We start from the raw sequence: 17,033 nt of genomic DNA on the forward strand, positions 1-17,033 counted from the left end.
TTTATAATCATTTTATAGTCATTTTATATCATTTTTTGGTACTAACCTATTGACATAGTGCCAAGTGCCAGTTGTTGTTTTTTGCATGTTTTTTACACCGCAGGAAATCAATACCAAACGGAGTACAAATGCGGTGAAACTTTTTGGAGATTTTTTTGGACTAGAAGACACCCAATGGGGTAAGGCAACGCCTCGGGGGTGCTCCGAGGGGATCACAACCCACCAGGGCACGCTAGGAGGCCCAGGCGCGCCCTGGTGGGTTGTGCTCACCTCGGGTGCCCCCCGGACCACCTATTTGCTCTATAAATACCCCAATATTCCAGAAACCCTAGGGGAGTCGACGAGAATCAATTCCAGCTGCCGCAGAGTCCAGAACCGCCAGATACAATCTAGACACCATCACAAAGGGGTTCACCACTTCCATTGGTGCCTCTCCGATGATGTGTGAGTAGTTCTTTGTAGACCTTCGGGTCTATAGTTAGTAGCTAGATGGCTTCCTCTCTCTCGTTCGATTCTCAATACAATGGTCTCTTGGAGATCCATATGATGTAACTCTTTTTGCGGTGTGTTTGTTGGGATCGGATGAACTTTGAGTTTATGATCAGATCTATCTTTTTATCCATGAAAGTTATTTGAATCTTCTTTGATCTCTTATATGCGTGATTGCTTATAGCCTCGTATTTCTTCTCCGATATTTGGGTTTTGTTTGGTCAACTTTATCTATTTATCTTGCAATGGGAAGAGGTGCTTTGTAGTGGGTTCAATCTTACGGTGCTTGATCCCAGAGACAGAAGGAGAACCGACACGTATGTATCGTTGCTACTAAGGATAAAACGATGGGGTCTATCTCTACATAGATAGATCTTGTCTACATCATGTCATCATTCTTATTGCATTACTCCGTTTCCCCATGAACTTAATACACTAGATGCATGCTAGATAGCGGTCGATGTGTGGAGTAATAGTAGATGCAGGCAGGAGTCGGTCTACTAATCTTGGATGTGATGCCTATATAATGATCATTGTCTGGATATCGTCATGATTATTTGAAGTTCTATCAATTGCCCAACAGTAATTTGTTTACCCACCGTTTGCTATTTTTTTCTCGAGAGAAGCCACTAGTGAAACCTACGGCCCCCGGGTCTCTTCTTTAATATATTTGCCTTTGTGATCTATTTTCCTTTGCCTTTTATTTTCAGATCTATTAAACCAAAAATACAAAATTACCTTGCTGCAATTTATTCTTATTTATTTTATTTGGCGTTCGATCTATCAATCTACTACAATTTATTCACGTCCGTTTTGCCAATTTTTTGGCACCGTTACCCGAAAGGGATTTACAACCCCTTTAATACGTCGGTTTGCAAGTAGTTGTTATTTGTGTGCAGGCGCCGCTTACATATTAATGCTTCATTCTCCTACTATTTCAATAACCTTGGTCTCATCACTGAGGGAAATACCTCCCGTCGTTGTGCTGCATCATCCCTTCCTCTTTGGGGAAATACCGATGTAGCTTCAAGCCGTATCAAAAGGAATTTTTGGCGCTGTTGCCGGGGAGGATTTCAACATATAATAGGTTCCTAATCGCAAATCTCATCTCTTCGCAATTTACATTATTTGCCATTTGCCTCTCGTTTTCCTCTCCTCCACTTCACAAAAAATTGCCGTTTTATTCACCCTCTTTTTCATTCGCCGTTCTCTTGCTTTCTAGTCCCGATGGCTAGCGTGTCTACTCCTCATTTGTCACCTGATTTTGAAGTTCTATACTTCAAGCAAAGACAAGGAGACAATTTGAAAGATGCTTGGTATAGGCTTATGGAATCCTATTGTATTTGCAATTTTAAGGGGGATGCTAAGATCTTGCTTCGTAATTTTTACATAAGATTGGCTTTGCATCATAGATAACTCTTAGAGTTTGCCACCAAAGGGAATTTTATTGAGCTTGATGCTAATGCTTCCTATGAAATTTTAGAAGGAATTTTGGGGGTTCCGCCTCAAAAGAAGGGGTTTTCTTTCACCCTACAGGGAGTTCAAATGTTAGATAAACTCGTTGATTTGCATAAACATATGGTTCAATTACAAAAATATAATGAACCACTCAAACATCTCAATGGTAGTATCAATCGCATGAATACCTTGATTACTCTTTGCAACGAGCGATTGGATATTTTGGATCTAAAGATGGTTTCTTTTCCGAAGAATTTTAGGGAAGCGTAAAGAGCCTCCCGGGTTTGAGAAAACCCTTACAAAAGTTGCCAAAACTATGGAAGACAAAACTTAGATCCTTGCTTTATGCCTAGCTAAGGGCGTAAAACTATAGCGCTCTTTTGGAGGCAACCAACTAATAAAATTTATTTTTGCTTTTTGCTTTCTGTTCTTGAGAGTTAGCACAATTATGCTACTGTTACGATTGTGTTTTTGTGTTTTAATTTGTGTCTGTGCCAAGTAAAGCCTTTAGGATCTTCTTGGGTGATAGTTGTTTGATCTTGCTGAAAAAAACATAAACTTTTGCGCTCGTGAAAATAATTTTCGTTTTTAACCAGAGAGCGATAAAATACCAATTGCTTCTGAAGAAGATTAATATACAAATTGCCTAGGTTGTCCTAAGTTTTCAGAGTATTTGGAGTTACAGAAATATTCAAAATATCCAGATTGTTATAGACTATTCTATTTTTGATAGATTCTGTTTTCTTTGCGTTGTGTGCTTGTTTTGATGGCTCTATGGTTTTCTTTGATGAGTTTTTGCCATAGAAAAGTTGGAATACAGTAGATATAATGCAAGAACAAAATATGAATTGGTTTGCTATAGCACTTATAGTAGTGATTTGTTTTCTTATACTAATGGATCTCACGAAGGCTTTTGTTGAGTTTTGTGTGATTGAAGTCTTCAAGTTTTGGGTTATCTTATGATGGATGAAGGAATAAGGAGTAAGAAGAGCCTAAGCTTGGGGATGCCCCAGTATCCCAAACTATTATCCAAAAGGGATCAAGCAACTAAGCTTGGGGATGCCCCCGAGTGGCATCCCCTCTTTCTTCTAACAACCATCGTTATTTTACTCGAAGCTATATTTTTATTTGTCACATTCTATGTGTTTTGCTTGGAGCGTCTTGTATGATATGAGTCTTTGCTTGTTTTATTTTGTGTTTTAAGTCTTGATCCCTTGCTGGACATACCTATTTGAGAGAGCCAAAATTATGCCATGACTTGTTAGAATTGCTCTCTATGCTTCACTTAAATTTTTATGAGCTATGGATTTCCTCTAGTGCCTCACTTATATCTTTTTGAGCATGGTGTGCTTTAGTATTTTTGATGAAATGGTCTCTTGCTTCACTTAGATTTATTTGATAGTTAGTAAAATTTTCAAGAAATTCTCTCTTGCTTCACTTAAATTAATTTGAGAGAAAGAAATTTTATGCTCATGATCTTCACTTATATTTGTTTGAGCTTTTCAAAAGCAACATATGAAAATTAGTTCCAAAGTGATAGATATCCAAGAAGGATATGATAAAAAAATTTATGAAGATCATTGGGCAAAATAAACTTGATTCTTAGTAATAGTTTTGAGATATGATGATGTGATATGTGAGTCATCTTGATGAGTACTCCCTCCGTTCGGAATTACTTGTCATAGAAATGAATGTATCTAGACGTATTTTAGTTCTAGATACATTCATATCCGAGACAAGTAATTCCGAACAGAGGGAGTAATTATGGTTTAGTAAGAATATTGGTGTTAAGGTTTGTGATTCCCTATGCAAGCACGGAAGTCAATAATTATGCGATGAAATTACATCCTACTTGTGGTGCATTATTCGGTTTTAATTATGCTTAATGCTCGCTTATGAGATTATTCGTTTCTTGGTTGGCCGCTTCTCAATCTTTTGCTAGCATTCATTTTGCACTAAGTATGATCACTACTTGTGCATCCAAAATTCTTTAAACCAGTTTTGCCATATGAGTCCACTATACCTACCTATATGTGGTATTCTTTCACCGTTCTAAGCAAATTTGTATGTGCCATCTCTAATATTCAAAATAAATTTCTCTTTTGTGTGCTCGTACCGCTAACAATGTGGTGAGAGGTGGCTAATATTTTCCATGCTAGATGTGTTATTCTCACGATGAGTGTTTATTCACTTGTCATTGCACGAGAGTAAGGCAAAGGTATTAGGATGCCCAGTCCCGAAATGAAAAGTGAATTTACTTTATGTTGTCAAATAATAAATTCCTTAGAAAGTGTTGGTATGGAAGGCACCCGTGGATACAGTTAGCCATGGAAAGTGAAAGTATGGTAGAAAAAGGAATAAACTTTAATTTATGTATGGGAACCGCCTATGATATAACTAGCATGGAAAGTGTTGGGAACTCTAAGTCGTTTTCGTTGGTGGGAAAAATATGCCTCTCAAAATGTTTTTATCTCTCAATTTTCGCTTTGAGTCTCTGGCACCTCTACAAATCCATACTTCTCTCCGCGAAGGGCCTTTATTTTACTTTATAATTTTTCTTTTGAATTTGAGTCTCCATCTTCTCTTATAAATCACCAACTAGGAGGCACTATGATCGTACTTGAGCATTGGGTGTAGTTAATATATGAGTGTGTTTCATGAATGGATCAATGATTGAGCATAATGGGCTAGGCATAGCTTATTTTACCATTGATATTTTGAAAGACATGGTTGCTTGTTGGCATGCTTGAGTATTTAAATTATCATGTCAAAAATAAACTATTGCTTTGAACAATATAAAATTCTAAATGTCCATGCTATAATGAAAAGAATATGAGATGACATGTTAGGCAACATTCCACATCAAAAGTTCTGTTTTTATCATTTACCTACTCGAGGACGAGCAGGAATTAAGCTTGGGGATGCTGATACGTCTCCAACGTTTCTATAATTTTTTATTGTTCCATGCTGTTATATTATCAATCGTGGATGTTTTATAATCATTTTGTAGTAATTTTATATCATTTTATAGTACTAACCTATTGACATAGTGCCAAGTGTTAGTTGTTGTTTTTTGCATGTTTTTTACATCACAGGAAATCAATACCAAACGGAGTCCAAACGCAGCGAAACTTTTTGGAGATTTTTTTGGACCAGAAGACACACAATGGGCCAAGGCAGCGCCTGGGGGTGCTCCAAGGGGAGCACAACCCACCAGGGCGCGCTAGGAGGCCCAGACGCGCCCTGGTGGGTTGTGCCCACCTTGGGTGCCCTCGGACCACCTCTTTGCTCTATAAATACCCCAATATTCCAAAAACCCTAGGGGAGTCGACGGAAATCAATTCCAGTTGTTGCAGAGTCCAGAACCACCAGATCCAATCTAGACACCATCATGGAGGGGTTCACCACTTCCCTTGGTGCCTCTCCGATGATGCGTGAGTATTTCTTTATAGACCTTCGGGTCCGTAGTTAGTAGCTAGATGGCTTCCTCTCTCTTGTTTGATTCTCAATACAATGGTCTCTTGGAGATCCATATGATCTAACTCTTTTTGCGGTGTGTTTGTTGGGATCGGATGAACTTTGAGTTTATGATAGATCTATCTTTTTATCCATGAAAGTTATTTGAATATTCTTTGATCTCTTATATGCGTGATTGCTTATAGCCTCATATTTATTCTCCGATATTTTGGTTTTGTTTGGTCAACTTGATCTATTTATCTTGCAATGGGAAGAGATGCTTTGTAGTGGGTTCGATCTTACGGTGCTTGATCCCAGTGATAGAAGGGGAACCGACACGTATGTATCGTTGCTACTAAGGATAAAACGATGGGGTCTATCTCTACATAGATAGATCTTGTCTACATCATGTCATCGTTCTTATTGCATTACTCTATTCCCTCATGAACTTAATACACTAGATGCATGTTGGATAGCGGTCGATGTGTGGAGTAATAGTAGTAGATGCAGGCAGGAGTCGGTCTACTAATCTTGGACGTGATGCCTATATAATGATCATTGCCTGGATATCGTCATGATTATTTGAAGTTCTATCAATTGCCCAACAATAAAAATTTTACCCACCGTTTGCTATTTTTTCTCTCGAGAGAAGCCACTAGTGAAACCTACGGTCCCCGGGTCTCTTCTTTAATATATTTGCCTTTGTGATCTATTTTCCTTTGCCTTTTATTTTTAGATTTATTAAACCAAAAATACAAAAATACCTTGCTGCAATTTATTGTTATTTATTTTATTTGGCGTTCGATCTATCAATCTACTACAATTTATTCACGTCTGTTTTGCCAATTTTCTTGCACCGTTACCCGGAAGGGATTTACAACCCCTTTAATACGTCGGGTTGCGAGTAGTTGTTATTTTTGTGCAGACGCCGCTTACGTATTGTTGCTTGGTTCTACTGGTTCGATAACCTTGGTCTCATCACAGAGGGAAATACCTACCGTCGCTGTGCTGCATCATCCCTTCCTCTTTGAGGAAATACTGATGTAGCTTCAAGCCGCATCAGAAGGAATTTTGGCGCCGTTGTCGGGGAGGATCTTACACATATAACAGGTTCCTAATCATAAATCTCATCTCCTCATAATTTACATTATTTGTCATTTGCCTCTCATTCCCCCCCCCCCCACTTCATAAAAAATTGCCATTTTATTCGCCCTCTTTTTCGTTCGCCGTTCTCTTGCTTTCTAGTCCTGATGGCTACCGTGTCTACTCCTCCTTTGTTACCAGATTTTGAAGTTCTATACTTCAAACAAAGACAAGGAGACAATTTGAAAGATGCTTGGTATAGGCTTATGGAATCCTATCGTATTTGCAATTTAAAGGGGGGGTGCTAAGATCTTGCTTCGTAATTTTTACATAGGATTGGCTTTGCATCATAGATAACTCTTAGATTTTGCCGCCAAAGGGAATTTTATTGAGCTTGATGCTAATGCTTCCTATGAAATTTTAGAAGGAATTTTGGGGGTTACACCTCAAAAGAAGGGGTTTTCTTTCACCCCAGAGGGAGTTCAAATGTTAGATAAACTTGGTGATTTGCATAAACATATGGTTGAATTACAAAAATATAATGAACCCCTCAAACATCTCAATGGTAGTGTCAATCGCATGAATACCTTGATTACTCTTTACAACAAGCGATTGGATATTTTGAATCTAAAGATGGCTTCTTTTCCGGAGATTTTAGGGAAGCATAAAGAGCCTCCCGGGTTTGAGAAAACCCTTACAAAAGTTGCCAAAACTACAGAAGACAAAACTTAGATCCTTGTTTTATGCCTAGCTAAGGTCGTAAAAGTATAGCGTGTTGGGGAACGTAGCAGAAATTCAAAATTTTCCTACGTGTCACCAAGATCTATCTATGGAGAGACTAGCAACAAAGGGAAGGAGAGTGCATCTACATACCCTTGTAGATCGCTAAGCGGAAGCGTTCAAGTGAACGGGGTTGATGGAGTCGTACTCGTCGTGATTCAAATCACCGATGATCCTAGTGCCGACCGGACGGCACCTCCGCGTTCAACACACGTACAGCCCGACGATGTCTCCCACGCCTTGATCCAGCAAGGAGAGAGGGAGAGGTTGAGGAAGACTCCATCCAGCAGCAGCACAACGGCGTGGTGGTGATGGAGGAGCGTGGCAATCCTGCAGGGCTTCGCCAAGCACCACGGGAGAGGAGGAAGGAGAGGGAGGGCTACACCAACGAGAGAGATCTGATCACGTGTTATGGGCAGCCCCTATGCCTCACTATATATAGGGGAGAGGGAGGAGGGTGCGCCCCTCTAGGGTTCCCACCCCTAGAGGGGCGGCAGCCCTAGATGGGCCTTGGGGTGGCGGCCAAGGGAGGATTCCCTCCCCCCCCCCCAAGGCACCTAGGAGGTGCCTTCCCCTCCTAGGACTCTTCCTTTTAGGGTTTCCCCGCACTAGGCGCATGGGCCCTAGGGGAAAGTGGCGCCCCAGCCCACTTTGGGCTGGATCCCTTCCCACTTCATCCCATGGGACCCTCCGGGATAGGTGGCCCCACCCGGTGGACCCCCCGGGACCCTTTCGGTGGTCCCGGTACAATACCGATGACCCTGAAACTTGTCCCGATGGCCGAAATAGGACTTCCTATATATAAATCTTTACCTCCGGACCATTCTGGAACTCCTCGTGATGTCCGGGATCTCATCCGGGACTCCGAACAACATTCGGTAACCACATACAAACTTCCTTTATAACCCTAGCGTCATCGAACCTTAAGTGTGTAGACCCTACGGGTTCGGGAGACATGCAGACATGACCGAGACGTTCTCCGGTCAATAACCAACAGCGGGATCTGGATACCCATGTTGGCTCCCACATGTTCCACGATGATCTCATCGGATGAACCACGATGTCAAGGACTTAATCAATCCCGTATACAATTCCCTTTGTCTATCGGTACGATACTTGCCCGAGATTCGATCGTCGGTATCCCGATACCTTGTTCAATCTCGTTACCGGCAAGTCTCTTTACTCGTTCCGTAACACATCATCCCATGATCAACTCCTTGATCACATTGTGCACATTATGATGATGTCCTACCGAGTGGGCCCAGAGATACCTCTCCGTTTACACGGAGTGACAAATCCCAGTCTCGATTCGTGCCAACTCAACAGACACTTTCGGAGATACCCGTAGTGTACCTTTATAGCCACCCAGTTACGTTGTGACGTTTGGCACACCCAAAGCACTCTTACGGTATCCGGGAGTTGCACAATCTCATGGTCTAAGGAAATGATACTTGACATTAGAAAAGCTTTAGCATACGAACTACACGATCTTTGTGCTAGGCTTAGGATTGGGTCTTGTCCATCACATCATTATCCTAATGATGTGATCCCGTTATCAATGACATCCAATGTCCATGGTCAGGAAACCGTAACCATCTATTGATCAACGAGCTAGTCAACTAGAGGCTTACTAGGGACATGGTGTTGTCTATGTATCCACACATGTATCTGAGTTTCCTATCAATACAATTATAGCATGGATAATAAACGATTATCATGAATAAGGAAATATAATAATAACTAATTTATTATTGCCTCTAGGGCATATTTCCAACAGTCTCCCACTTGCACTAGAGTCAATAATCTAGTTCACATCGATATGTGATTAACACTCAAGGTCACATCCCCATGTGACTAACACCCAAAGAGTTTACTAGAGTCAATAATCCAGTTCACATTACCATGTGATTAACACTCGATGAGTTCTGGGTTTGAACATGTTATGCTTGTGAGAGATGTTATAGTCAACGGGTCTGAATCTTTCAGATCCGTATGTACTTCGCAAATCTCTATGTCATCTCTTAGATGCAGCTACCACGTTCTATTTGGAGCTATTCCAAATAACTGTTCTACTATACGAATCCAGTTTACTACTCAGAATAATCTGGATTCGTGTCAAAGTTTGCATCGGCGTAACCCTTTACGACGAACTCTTTTACCACCTCCATAATCGAGAAAATTCCTTAGTCCACTAGTTACTAAGGATAACTTTGACCGCTGTCCTGTGATCCATTCTTGGATCACTCTTGTACCCCTTGACTAACTCATGGCAAGGCACACTTCAGGTGCGGTACACAGCATAGCAAACTGTAGAGCCTACGTCTTAAGCATAGGGGACGACCTTCGTCCTTTCTCTCTATTCTGCCATGGTCAAGCTTTAAGTCTTAACTTCATACCTTACAACTCAGGTAAGAACTCCTTCTTTGACTGATCCATCTTGAACACCTTCAAGATCATGTTAAGGTATGTGCTCATTTGAAAGTACCATTTAAGCGTTTTGATCTATCCTTATAGATCTTGATGCTCAATGTTCAAGTAGCTTAATCCAGGCTTTCCATTGAAAAACACTTTCCAAATAACCCTATATGCTTTCCAAAAATTCTACATCATTTCTGATCCATAACATATACTCATCAGAAATTCTATAGTGCTCCCACTCACTTCTTTGGAAATACAAGTTTCTCATAAACTTTGTATAAACCCAAAATCTTTGATCATCATCAAAGCATACATTCCAACTCCGAGATGCTTACTCCAGTCCTCAGAAGGATTGTTGGAGCTTTGCATACTTATCAGCATCTTTCAGGATTGACAAAACCTTCCGGTTGTATCACATACAACCTTTCCTCAAGAAAATCGTCGAGGAAACAATGTTTTGACATCCTATCTGTAAGATTTCATAAATAATGCAGTAATCGCTAATATAATTCCAACAGACTCTTAGCATCGCTACGAGTGAGAAAGTCTCACCGTAGTCAACTCCTTGAACTTGTCGGGAAACTTCTTAACGACAAGTCGAGCTTTCTTAATGGTGACATTTACCATCATTGTCCGTCTTCCTTTTAAATCCATCTGTACTCAACAGCCTTACGACCATCAAGTAGTTCTTCCAAAGTCTACACTTTGTTTTCATACATGGATCCTCTCTCGGATTTTATGGTCTTGAGCCATTTATTGGAATCCGGGCCCACCATCGCTTCTCCATAGCTCGTAGGTTCATTGTTGTCTAGCAACATGACTTCCAAGACAGGATTACGTACCACTCTGAAGTAGTACGCATCCTTGTCATCCCATGAGGTTTGGTAGTGACTTGATCTGAAGTTTCATGATCACTATCATAAGCTTCCACTTCAATTGGTGTAGGTGCCACAGGAACAACTCTTTGTGCCCTGCTATATACTAGTTGAAGTGACGATTCAATAACCTCATCAAGTCTCCACCATCCTCCCACTCAATTCTTTCGAGAGAAACTTTTCCTCGAGAAAGGACCCGATTCTAGAAACAATCCTTATTGCTTTCGGATCTGAGACAGGAGGTATAACCAACTGTTTTGGGTGTCCTATGAAGATGCATTTATCCGCTTTGGGTTCGAGCTTATCAGCCTGAAACTTTTTCACATAAGCGTCGCAGCCCCAAACTTTCAAGAAATGACAGCTTAGGTTTCTCTAAACCATAGTTCATACGGTGTTGTCTTAATGGAATTGCATGGTGCCCTATTTTAAAGTGAATGTGGTTGTCTTTAATGCCTAACCCATAAACTATCGTGGTAATTCGATAAGAGACATCATGGTATGCATCATATCCAATAGGGTGCAGTTATGATGTTCGGACACACCATCACACTATGGTGTTCCAGGCTGTATTAGTTATGAAACAATTTCCACAATGTTTTAATTCTGTGCCAAACTCGTAATTCAGATATTCATCTCTATGATCATATCATAGATCTTTTTATCCTCTTGTTACGATGATCTTTCAACTTCACCCTGAAATTACTTGAACCTTTCAATAATTCAGGCTCGTGATTCATCAAGTAAATATACTCAACATCTACTCAAATCATCTGTGAAGTAAGAACATAACGATATCCACTACACGCCTCAGCACTCATTGGACTGCACACATCAAAATGTATTACTTCCAACAATTTGCTTTCTAGTTCCATTTTACTGAAACCGAGGCTTTCAGTCATCTTGCCCATGTGGTATGATTTGCATGTCTCAAGTGATTCAAAAATCAAGTGAGTCCAAACGATCCATCTGTATAGAGTTTCTTCATGCATATCTACCAACAAACATGGTTCGCATGTCTCAATCCTTTCAAAAATGAGTGAGCCCAAAGATCCATCAACATGGAGCTCCTTCATGCGTTTTATACCGATATGACTTACGTGGCAGTGCCACAAGTAGGTGGTACTATCATTACTATCTTTTGGCATGAACATGTGTATCACTATGATCGAGATTCAATAAACCATTCATTTTAGGTGTAAGACCATTGAAGGCATTATTCAAATAAATAGAGTAACCGTTATTCTCCTTAAATGAATAACCGTATTGCGATAGACATATTCCAATCATGTCTATGCTCAACGCAAACACCAATCTCGATGGTAGAGGGAGCTTGCGATGCTTGATCATATCAACATTGGAAACACTTCCAACACATATCGTCAGCTCACCTTTAGCTATTCTCCGTTTTATTCCGTAGCTTTTATTTCGAGTTACTAACACTTAGCAACCGAACCGGTATCTAATACCCTGGTGCTACTAGGAGTACTAGTAAAGTACACATCAACACAATGTATATCCAATATACTTCTATCGACCTTGCCAGCCTTCTAATCTACCAAGTATCTAGGGTAATTCTGCTCCAGTGGCTGTTCCCCTTATTACAGAAGCACTTAGTCTCGGGTTTGGGTTCAACCTTGGGTTTCTTCACTAGAGCAGCAGCTGAATTGCCGTTTCATGAAGTATCCCTTCTTGCCCTTGCCCTTCTTGAAACTAGTGGTTTCACCAACCATCAACAATTGATGCTCCTTCTTGATTTCTACTTTTGTGGTGTCAAACATCGCGAATATCTCAAGGATCATCATATATGTCCCTGATATATTATAGTTCATCACGAAGCTCTAGCAGCTTGGTGGTAATGACTTCGGAGAACCATCACTATTTCATCTGGAAGATCAACTCCCACTCGATTCAAGCGATTGTTGTACTCAGACAATCTGAGCACAAGCTCAACAATTGAGCTTTTCTCCCTTAGTTTGCAGGCTAAGAAAATCGTCGGAGGTCTTATACCTCTTGACGTGGGCACGAGCCTGAAATCCCAATTTCAGCTCTCGAAACATCTCATATGTTCCGCGACGTTTCAAAAAAACATCTTTGGTGCCTCAATTCTAAACCATTTAGCATTACGCACTGAACTATCATGTAGTTATCAAAATGTGTATGTCAGATGTTCGCAACATCCACAGACAACGTTCGAGGTTCAGCACACTGAGCGGTGCATTAAGGACATAAGCCTTCTATGAAGCAATGAGGACAATCCTCGGTTTACGGACCTAGTCCGCATAATTGCTACTATCAACTTTCAACTAAATTTTTTATAGGAACATATCTAAACAGTAGAACTGAAGCGCGAGCTACGACATAATTTGCGAAGACCTTTTGACTATGTTCAGGATAATTAAGTTCATCTTATGAACTCCCACTCAGATAGACATCCCTCTAGTCATCTAAGTGATTACATGATCCGAGTCAACTAGGCCGTGTCCGATCATCACGTGAGACGGACTAGTCAACGTCGGTGAACATCTTCATGTTGATCGTATCTTCTATACGACTCATGCTCGACCTTTCGGTCTTCTGTGTTCCGAGGCCATGTCTATACACATGCTAGGCTCGTCAAGTTAACCCTAAGTGTTTTGCATGTGTAAAACTGTCTTACACCCGTTGTATGTGAACGTAAGGATCTATCACACCCGATCATCACGTGGTGCTTCGAAACGACGAACTTTAGCAACGGTGCACAGTTAGGGGAGAACACATTCTTGAAATTGTAATGAGGGATCATCTTATTTACTACCGTCGTTCTAAGCAAATAAGATGTATAAACATGATAAACATCACATGCAATCAAAATAGTGACATGATATGGCCAATATCATATAGCTCCTTTGATCTCCATCTTGGGGCTCCATGATCATCTTGTCACCGGCATGACACCATGATCTCCATCATCATGATCTCCATCATCGTGTCTTCATGAAGTTGTCTCGTCAACTATTACTTCTACTACTATAGCTAACGGTTAGCAATAAAGTAAAGTAATTACATGATGTTTAAGTTGACACACAGGTCATAAATAAATTAAGACAACTCCTATGGCTCCTGCCGGTTGTCATACTCATCGACATGCAAGTCGTGATTCCTATTACAAGAACATGATCAATCTCATACATCACATATATCATTCATCACATCCTTTTGGCCATATCACATCACATAGCATACCCTGCAAAAACAAGTTAGACGTCCTCTAATTGTTGTTTGCATGTTTTACGTGGCTGCTATGGGTTTCTAGCAAGAACGTTTCTTACCTACGCAAAAACCACAACATGATATGCCAATTGCTATTTACCCTTCATAAGGACCCTTTTCATCGAATCCGATCCGACTAAAGTGGGAGAGACAGACACCCGCCAGCCACCTAATGCAACTAGTGCATGTCAGTCGATGGAACCGGTCTCACGTAAGCGTACGTGTAAGGTTGGTCCGGGCCGCTTCATCCCATGATGCCGCCGAATCAAGATAAGACTAGTAACGGCAAGCATATTGAACAAAATCAACGCCCACAACTACTTTGTGTTCTGCTCGTGCATAGAAACTACGCATAGACCTGGCTCATGATGCCACTGTTGGGGAACGTAGCAGAAATTCAAAATTTTCCTACGTGTCACCAAGATCTATCTATGGAGAGACTAGCAATGAAGGGAAGGAGAGTGCATCTACATACCCTTGTAGATCGCTAAGCGGAAGCGTTCAAGTGAACGGGGTTGATGGAGTCGTACTCGTCGTGATTCAAATCACCAATGATCCTAGTGCCGAACGGACGGCACCTCCGCGTTCAACACACGTACAGCCCGGCGATGTCTCCCACGCCTTGATCCAGCAAGGAGAGAGGGAGAGGTTGAGGAAGACTCCATCCAGCAGCAGCACAACGGCGTGGTGGTGATGGAGGAGCGTGGCAATCCTGCAGGGCTTCGCCAAGCACCACGGGAGAGGAGGAAGGAGAGGGAGGGCTGCACCAATGAGAGAGATCTGATCGCGTGTTATGGGCAGCCCCTATGCCTCACTATATATAGGGGAGAGGGAGGAGGGTGCGCCCCCTCTAGGGTTCCCACCCCTAGAGGGGCGGCAGCCCTAGATGGGCCTTGGGGCGGCGGCCAAGGGAGGATTCCCTCCCCCCCAAGGCACCTAGGAGGTGCCTTCCCCTCCTAGGACTCTTCCTTTTAGGGTTTCCCCACACTAGGCGCATGGGCCCTAGGGGAAAGTGGCGCCCCAGCCCACTTTGGGCTGGATCCCTTCCCACTTCAGCCCATGGGACCCTCCGGGATAGGTGGCCCCACCCGGTGGACCCCCCGGGACCCTTTCGGTGGTCCCGGTACAATACCGATGACCCCAAAACTTGTCCCGATGGCCGAAATAGGACTTTCTATATATAAATCTTTACCTCCGGACCATTCCAGAACTCCTCGTGATGTTCGGGATCTCATCCGGGACTCCGAACAACATTCGGTAACCACATACAAACTTCCTTTATAACCCTAGCGTCATCGAACCTTAAGTGTGTAGACCCTACGGGTTCGGGAGACATGCAGACATGACCGAGACGTTCTCCGGTCAATAACCAACAGCGGGATCTGGATACCCATGTTGGCTCCCACATGTTCCACGATGATCTCATCGGATGAACCACGATGTCAAGGACTTAATCAATCCCGTATACAATTCCCTTTGTCTATCGGTACGATACTTGCCCGAGATTCGATCGTCGGTATCCCGATACCTTGTTCAATCTCGTTACCGGCAAGTCTCTTTACTCGTTCCGTAACACATCATCCCGTGATCAACTCCTTGATCACATTGTGCACATTATGATGATGTCCTACCGAGTGGGCCCAGAGATACCTCTCCGTTTACACGGAGTGACAAATCCCAGTCTCGATTCGTGCCAACCCAACAGACACTTTCGGAGATACCCGTAGTGTACCTTTATAGCCACCCAGTTACATTGTGACGTTTGGCACACCCAAAGCACTCTTACGGTATCCGGGAGTTGCACAATCTCATGGTCTAAGGAAATGATACTTGACATTAGAAAAGCTTTAGCATACGAACTACACGATCTTTGTGCTAGGCTTAGGATTGGGTCTTGTCCATCACATCATTCTCCTAATGATGTGATCCCGTTATCAATGACATCCAATGTCCATGGTCAGGAAACCGTAATCATCTATTGATCAACGAGATAGTCAACTAGAGGCTTACTAGGGACATGGTGTTGTCTATGTATCCACACATGTATCTGAGTTTCCTATCAATACAATTATAGCATGGATAATAAACGATTATCATGAACAAGGAAATATAATAATAACTAATTTATTATTGCCTCTAGGGCATATTTCCAACATAGCGCTCGTTGGGAGGCAACCCAATTAATAAAATTTATTTTTGCTTTTTGCTTTCTGTTCTTGAGAGTTAGCACAATTATGCTACTGTTATGATTGTGTCTTTTGTGTTTTAATTAGTGTTTGTGCCAAGTAAAGCCTTTCAGATCTTCTTGGGTGATGAACGTCGGGCCACTTCCACCAGTGCTCTGCGGGTTGTCGTTCCGTGAGAGCAATGACGGGTAGAACAAGATGATGAGTGTCGCCGGTGCTTTGCTCGTCTGCATTGCGCTGCTTGCGCTCGGGACGTGCATGTCCACAGAAGAGCCATGACATACTTCAAGACTCTAATTTACTACATGACCATCGCCGTGAGCTTGTCTGCATCTCTAGGCCTGTTGTTCTGTCATTTAGGTTGTGCACATACGTCTGCCTAGGCCTCAATCCGAAGGCTTAAGTTCCTCGGAGCATTGATGGTATAAAAAGAGAAGACATGCGTGAGTTCAAGAGAAAGTGCATGAAGAAACATCTGAATCTTTTTGAGTTGCTACCTGTTGTTTTGTTGAAATTTTTATGTACATACTATCATTTATGTCAAAATGTGTGTTCTTGGTCAGTCAAGTTCATCAATTATTTTAGAGCAGGAAAAGTAACAAGTCCAGGCTTTCCTTCCTTTCTCCGAGGAAAAAGATGCCAATTTTTGGAAGATTGTAAATAAAGCAGCCTGTTTGCTTCTTACCAAATTATGATCAATAGCTAATGTTATGTTTTGTTTTAAAAAAACACATTAATTTGTAAGCACCTGAGGTTCATTTGTACTTTGTCCATTCCACAGTTTTTCTTTTTTCTCATCCGAAGAAAAGTAAGTCCTGAAAGCTCTTGGCGAAGTTTCCCAACTAGACGCTAAAAAATATGAGAGGAAACTGGTGCCTAAATCTAATTGCTTTTGAGCATCTTTCAATAACTTATTTTTCACCTCAGATTAAAATCCTTTCGCATCCTAAATAACTGTTCGTTTCCCGTCGACTCAGCCTAGGAAGCGATAAAAAAATGGAAACACTAACGCCCACACGTGTGGGCGTTTCCCAATACG

The sequence above is a fragment of the Triticum aestivum genome, chromosome 6A (assembly GCF_018294505.1).
Source record: "Triticum aestivum cultivar Chinese Spring chromosome 6A, IWGSC CS RefSeq v2.1, whole genome shotgun sequence".
Lineage (NCBI taxonomy): Eukaryota > Viridiplantae > Streptophyta > Magnoliopsida > Poales > Poaceae > Triticum > Triticum aestivum.